We start from the raw sequence: 7490 nt of genomic DNA, 5'->3' as shown, positions 1-7490 counted from the left end.
CTCTCAATGGGAGTGCTATTGCATGACAAAAGACCTGTAACAGCTCCTTAATGGCTTCTTGCTTATTATGCAAGCCACAAACTGCCAGAGAGAGCAGAAAAAAAAATTCTCTCTGGTTCCCTTTTAAAACCAAACTGTTTCTCTCTGCTAAAAAGCCCTTAGCAGAGAAAAGAAAAATATAATATTCCTACTGGCTTCTGGATTCTGTCTATATCCCAACCGCTGCTACACCATGTCATAACCTTAGTCCCAGATTTGGACCTTAGCGTCCAAAATATGGGGGTTAGCATGAAAACCTCCAAGCTTAGCTACCAGCTTGGACCTGGTACTTGCTGCCACCACCCAAAAAATTAGAGTGTTTTGGGGCACTCTGGTCCCCCTGAAAAAACCTTCCCTGGGGACCCCAAGTCCCAAATCCCTTGAGTCTCACAACAAAGGGAAATAATCCTTTTTCCCTTCCCCCCTCCAGGTGCTCCTGGAGAGATACACAGACACAAGCTCTGTGAAACTACACAGAGTGACTCCCCCTCTCTGTTCCCAGTCCTGGAAACCAAAAGCACTTTCCTATTCCCCCAGAGGGAATGCAAAATCAGGCTAGCAAATCCAACACAGAGATCTCCCCTGATTTCTTCCTCCCACCAATTCCCTGGTGAGTACAGACTCAATTTCCCTGAAGTAAAGAAAAGCTCCAACAGGTCTTAAAAGAAAGCTTTATATAAAAAAGAAAGAAAAAATACATACAAATGGTCTCTCTGTATTAAGGTGACAAAAATACAGGGTTGATTGCTTAAAAGAATATTGAATAAACAGCCTTATTCAAAAAGAATACAAATCAAAGCACTCCAGCACTTATATTCATGCAAATACCAAAGAAAAGAAACCATAGAACTTACTATCTGATCTCTTTGTCCTTACACTTAGAAACAGAAGACTAGAAAGTAGAAACTACTTCTCCAAAGCTCAGAGAAAGCAGGCAGACAGACAAAAGACTCAGACACAAACTTCCCTCCACCCCGAGTTGAAAAAATCCGGTTTCCTGATTGGTTCTCTGGTCAGGTGCTTCAGGTGAAAGAGACATTAACCCTTAGCTATCTGTTTATGACACCATGAAACTGAGAGTCAGTTTTATTCCATTTGGGTCTCTGGTCTGGTCCTCATGTGACAGGTGATCATCAGATAATGGGTGTCTCCTTAGGATGCAGCTCTAAAAGGATGGTTCCAGGGGAAGGAATTTGCATTCCCCTCGTCCCAGGTATTTCCTAGCATCCCACATAACTGTGGTTGTCTAGCACATGATTTCAAGGATTCCTTTGAAGCTCATAACACCTTCAAAGATTTACATGTCACATTTCCTCGAGAAGTTATAGACAATCCCACAACAGCACATAAACCTTTGCATTTTTAATACAGTGAAGTCTTAAAATACTTAAACTTAATTCAATAAGGTTAAACTCAATTCCACTTTGTACAATGTGTACGACTTGTACTTTCCACAGAATGCTGGGACGGGTTCAGAGTCAGCAGGTTATGATGATGGGTGAAATAATATAGCAGAACAAATGCAGACATCTATGGTATAATCTTGGCCTTTGTAAGTCAATAGAGTTTTTACCACAGCCATGTACATAGTTGCTCCATAGCTCAGTGGTAAGAGCACTGGTCTTATAAACCAAGGATTGTGAGTTCCAATCTCACTGGGGCCTGGTCTGTTAATTTGTATGGTCTATGTGTGTTTTTATGGGGGAATATCTCAGAATCAACTCCTATGTATCCCAGCCCCCTCAATTTTATCTTCACTATAGACCTGCCACAACAAATAGATTTTTCTAGGACACAACGGGGGCTCAGGTTTCTGTCCAAGCACAATCTGCTGTTGAATCAGAACCTGAACTAGATTCCTCTTGTTATAGCTTGTGAAAGCCAGTGAGGAACCCTTGGGGCAAATGCTGACCCAGGTTGTGTATGCCTCCTTCAAAGTCCTTCGAAATCACCTGGTATTCACTAATGGATCAATTAGTGCTAATGGCCATACCTACCACTACCCTGCCTCTCTGTTTTTCTCTTGGCAGGCAAAGTAATTGAGCAGGTAAGAGGAGAATCGGAGGGATGAACCTAAAATGGAAAAGAAGAAACCAAACAAGAGCTCTTATGGTCTATCAGTAATGATGAAATAGACTTAGAACTGGCCCAGAAGTCAGAACAGTTGGATTCTATTCTTAGCTCTGACAGTGACCTTCTGTTTGACCTTGCTGCAAATACTTCAAATCTCTGTGCCAGAGTGGGCCATCTTCATCCTCTAGTCTGACCTCCTGCATAATAGAGCCTATAATAGCTAGTTGAAACATAGCCTTGCTTAGAAGCACATGCAGTCCCACTATAGCCCAGACTTTCAAAGACTCATAGACTCATAGACTCCAGGACTGGAAGGGACCTCGAGAGGTCATCGAGTCCAGTCCCCTGCCCTAATGGCAGGACCAAATATTGTCTAGACCATCCCTAATAGCCATTTATCTAACCTACTCTTAAATATCTCCAGAGATGGAGATTCCACAACTTCCCTAGGCAATCTATTCCAGGGTTTAACTACCCTGACAGTTAGGAACTTTTTCCTAATGTCCAACCTAAATCTCCCTTGCTGCAGTTTAAGCACATTGCTTCTTGTTCTATCATTGGAGGCTAAAGTGAACAAGTTTTTTCCCTCCTCCTGATGACACCCTTTTAGATACCTGAAAACTGCTATCATGTCCCCTCTCAGTCTTCTCTTTTCCAAACTAAACAAATCCAATTCCTTCAGCCTTCCTTCATAGGTCATGTTCTCAAGACCTTTAATCATTCTTGTTGCTCTTCTCTGGACCCTCTCCAATTTCTCCACATCTTTCTTGAAATGCGGTGCCCAGAACTGGACACAATACTCCAGCTGAGGCCTGACCAGTGCAGAGTAAAGCGGAAGAATGACTTCTCGTGTCTTGTTAACAACACACCTGTTAATGCATCCCAGAATCACGTTTGCTTTTTTTGCAACAGTATCACACTGTTGACTCATATTAAGCTTGTGGTCTACTATTACCCCTAGATCTCTTTCTGCCATACTCCTTCCTAGACAGTCTCTTCCCATTCTGTATGTGTGAAACTGATTGTTCCTTCCTAAGTGGAGCACTTTGCATTTATCTTTATTGAACTTCATCCTGTTTACCTCAGACCATTTCTCCAATTTGTCCAGATCATTTTGAATTTTGACCCTGTCCTCCAAAGCAATTGCAATCCCTCCCAGTTTGGTATCATCCGCAAACTTAATAAGCGTACTTTCTATGCCAACATCTAAATCGTTGATGAAGATATTGAACAGAACCGGTCCCAAAACAGACCCCTGCAGAACCCCACTTGTTATACCTTTCCAGCAGGATTGGGAGCCATTAACAACTACTCTCTGAGTACGGTTATCCAGCCAGTTATGCACCCACCTTATAGTAGCCCCATCTAAATTGTACTTTCCTAGTTTATCTATAAGAATATCATGCGAGACCGTATCAAATGCCTTACTAAAGTGTAGGTATATCACATCCACCGCTTCTCCCTTATCCACAAGGCTCGTTATCCTATCAAAGAACGCTATCAGATTAGTTTGACACGATTTGTTCTTTACAAATCCATGCTGGCTATTCCCTATCACCTTACCACCTTCCAAGTGTTTGCAGATGATTTCTTTAATTACCTGCTCCATTATCTTCCCTGGCACAGAAGTTAAACTAACTGGTCTGTAGTTTCCTGGGTTGTTTTTATTTCCCTTTTTATAGATGGGCACTATATTTGCCCTTTTCCAGTCTTCTGGAATCTCCCCCGTCTGCCATGATTTCCCAAAGATAATAGCTAGAGGCTCAGATACCTCTTCTATTAACTCCTTGAGTATTCTAGGATGCATTTCATCAGGCCCTGGTGACTTGCAGGCATCTAACTTTTCTAAGTGATTTTTTACTTGCTCTTTTTTTATTTTATCTTCTAAACCTACCCTCTTCCCGTAAGCATTCACTATATTAGACATTCCTTCAGACTTCTCAGTGAAGACTGAAACAAAGAAGTCATTAAGCATCTCTGCCATTTCCAAGTCTCCCGTTATGTTTCCCCCTCCTTACTGAGCAGTGGACCTACCCTGTCCTTGGTCTTCCTCTTGCTTCTAATGTATTGATAAAAAGTCTTCTTGTTTCCCTTTATTCCCGTAGCTAGTTTGAGCTCATTTTGTACCTTTGCCTTTCTAATCTTGCCTCTGCATTCCTGTGTTATTTGCCTATATTCATCCTTTGTAATCTGACCTAGTTTCCATTTTTTATACGATGCCTTTTTATTTTGTAGGTCACGCAAGATCTCAAGGGTAAACCAAGGTGGTCTTTTGCCACATTTTCTATCTTTCCTACCCATCGGAATAGCTTGCTTTTGGGCCCTTAATAGCGTCTCTTTGAAAAACTGCCAACTCTCCTCAGTTGTTTTTCCCCTCAATCTTGATTCCCATGGGACCTTACCTATCAGCTCTCTGAGCTTACCAAAATCCGCCTTCCTGAAATCCATTGTCTCTATTTTGCTGTACTCCCTTCTACCCTTCCTTAAAATTGCAAACTCTATGGTTTCATGATCACTTTCACCCAAGCTTCCTTCTACTTTTAAATTCTCAACAAGTTCCTCCCTATTTGTTAAAATCAAGTCTAGAACAGCTTCCCCCCTAGTAGCTTTTAAAAAGTTGTCTGCAATGCAGTCCAGGAACTTATTGGATAGTCTGTGCCCTGCGGTGTTATTGTCCCAACATATATCTGGATAGTTGAAGTCCCCCATCACCACCAAATCTTGGGCTTTGGATGATTTTGTTAGTTGTTTGAAAAAAGCCTCATCCACCTCTTCCACCTGATTAGGTGGCCTGTAGTAGACTCCCAGCATGACATCACCTGTGTTTTTTACCCCTTTTAGCCTAACCCAGAGACTCTCAACACTTCAGTCTCCTATGTCCATCTCCACCTCAGTCCAAGTGTGTACATTTTTAATATATAAGGCAACACCTCCTCCCTTTTTCCACTGTCTATCCTTCCTGAGCAAACTATACCCATCCACACCAACATTCCAGTCATGTGTATTATCCCACCAAGTTTCAGTAATGCCAACAATGTCATAGTTGTATTTATTTATTAGCACTTCCAGTTCTTCCTGCTTATTACCCATACTTCTTGCATTTGTATATAGGCATCTAAGATACTGGTTTGATCTTGCCTCCCAGCTTTGCCCTGACCCTCCTTCCTCACTGCCATTATAGCCCGTGCTCCCTCCTGTTTCCAACCCATGCAGTCCCACTATAGCCCAGATTTTCAAAGACATTTAGGTGCTTAAAGATGTAGACAGTCACCTAGTGAGTTTTTCAGAAGTGCCAAGACATCTGACTTCCACTGAAATCAAGGCACGTGGGCATGGTTGAAAATCTCACTAAACCCCTACCTGCTTCTTTCAGCATCAAATACCTTTAAAAATCTAGCCCTGTATGCTTAAGAGGTACCTATCAAAATGGGACCTCACTCTTGGTTGGAGTCTCTAGCTATTCCTGTAATAGAAATAATACATAGATATAGAATCATAGACTTTAAGATCAGAAGGGACCATTGTGATTATCTAGTCTGATCTCCTGCACCACAGAGGCCACAGAATCTCACCCTCTCAATCCTGTATCAAACCTGTGTCTGAGCCATTGACGTCCTCAAATGGTTTAAAGATTTCAAGGTGCAGAGAATCTTCCAGCAAGTGACCCGTGTCCCATGCTGCAGAGGAAGGCGAAAAACCCCCAGGGCCTCTGCCAATCTACCCTGGAGGAAAATTCCTTTCCGACCCCAAATATGGCGATCAGTTAAACCTTGAGCATGTGGGCAAGACTCACCAGCCAGCACTCAGGAAAGAATTCTCTGTAGTAACTCAGATCCCATCCCATGTAATATCCCATCACAAGCCACTGGGCATATTTACCGCTAACAGTCAAAGACCAATTAATTGCCAAAATTAGGCTATCACATCATACCATCCAGGGCCGACTTTAGAACGATTCCACTGATTCCCCAGAATCAGACCCCATGTCTAAGAGGGCCCCAGGCCTACAAGGGCTCCGTGTCTCAGGTGCGTTTTTAATTTTTTTTACTCACCAGGTGGCAGTCCGGGTCTTCGATGACACTTTGGTGGTGGGGGGTTCTTCAGTGCCGCGGAAGACCCGAACCACTGCTGGGTATTCAAATTGGGCCCCGCAGTTCCTAAAGCTGTCCCTGATGCCATCCTCCCCCTAAACTTATCAAGCTTAGTCTTGAATCCAGCTATGTCTTTTGCCCCCACTACTCCCCTTGGACGGCTGTTCCAGAACTTCACTTCTCTGATGGTTAGAAACTTTCCTCTCTTTTCAAGTCTCAGCTTCCGGATGGCTGGTTTATATCCATTTGTTCTTGTGTCCACATTGGTACTGAGCTTAAATAATTCCTCTCCCTCCCTGGTATTTATCCCTCTGATATATTTATAAAGAGCAATCATATCTCCCCTCAGCCTTCTTTTGGTTAGGCTAAACAAGCCAAGCTCTTTGAGTCTCCTTTCATAAGATAGGTTTTCCATTCCTCGGATCATCCTAGTAGCCCTTCTCTGTACCTGTTCCAGTTTGAATTCATCCTTCTTAAACATGGGAAACCAGAACTGTACACAGTATTCCAGATGAGGTCTCTCCAATGCCTTGTATAATGGTACTAAAACCTGCTTATCTCTACTGGAAATACCTTGCTTAATGCATCTCAAGACCGTATTAGCTTTTTTCATGGCCATATCACATTGGTGGCTCAAAGTCCTCCTATGATCAACCAATACACCGAGGTCCTTCTCCTCCTCTCTTACTTCCAACTGATGTGTCCCCAGTTTGTAACAATAATTCTTGTTATTAATCCCTAAATGCATGACCTTGCACTTTTCACTATTAAATTTCATCCTATTACTATTACTCCGGTTCACAAGGTCACCCAGATATTCTTGTATGATAACCTGGTCCTTCTCTGTATTGGCATTACCTCCCAGCTTTGTGTCAGCTGCAAACTTTATTATCACATTCCCACTTTTTGTGCCAAGGTCAGTAATAAAAAGATTAAATAAGATTGGTCCCAAAACCAGTCCCTGAGGAACTCCACTAGTAACCTCCTTCCCCCCAACAGTTCACCTTTCAGTATGACCTGTTGTAGTCTCCCTTTTAACAAGTTCCTTATCCATCTTTCAGTTTTCATATTGATCACCATCTTTTCAAATTTAGCTAATAATTCCCCATGTGGAACTGTATCAAATGCTTTACAGAAATCGAGGTAAATTAGATCCACTGTATTTCAAAGAAGGAGATCAGATTGGTTTGGCACTATCTACTTTTTGTAAAACCATGTTGTAATGTGTCCCAATTACCACTAACCTCAATGTCCTTAACTGCTTTCTGCTTCAAAAATTTTTCCAAG

The 7490-nt window shown here is 42.2% G+C and overlaps 1 non-coding gene across 1 annotated transcript; it reads left to right on the top strand.

The window, feature by feature from the left end:
- Positions 1–1630: 1630 nt before the first annotated feature.
- On the top strand, positions 1631–1703 carry TRNAI-UAU (transfer RNA isoleucine (anticodon UAU)). Its single transcript has one exon. It is a non-coding gene; the product is annotated as a tRNA-Ile (tRNA).
- The last annotated feature ends 5787 nt before the right edge of the window (positions 1704–7490 follow it).

The sequence above is a fragment of the Gopherus flavomarginatus genome, chromosome 11, assembly GCF_025201925.1.
Source record: "Gopherus flavomarginatus isolate rGopFla2 chromosome 11, rGopFla2.mat.asm, whole genome shotgun sequence".
In the NCBI taxonomy this organism is placed as follows: domain Eukaryota; kingdom Metazoa; phylum Chordata; order Testudines; family Testudinidae; genus Gopherus; species Gopherus flavomarginatus.
Note: the sequence above shows the minus strand (reverse complement) of the source record. Positions and strands in the feature narration are given on the sequence as shown.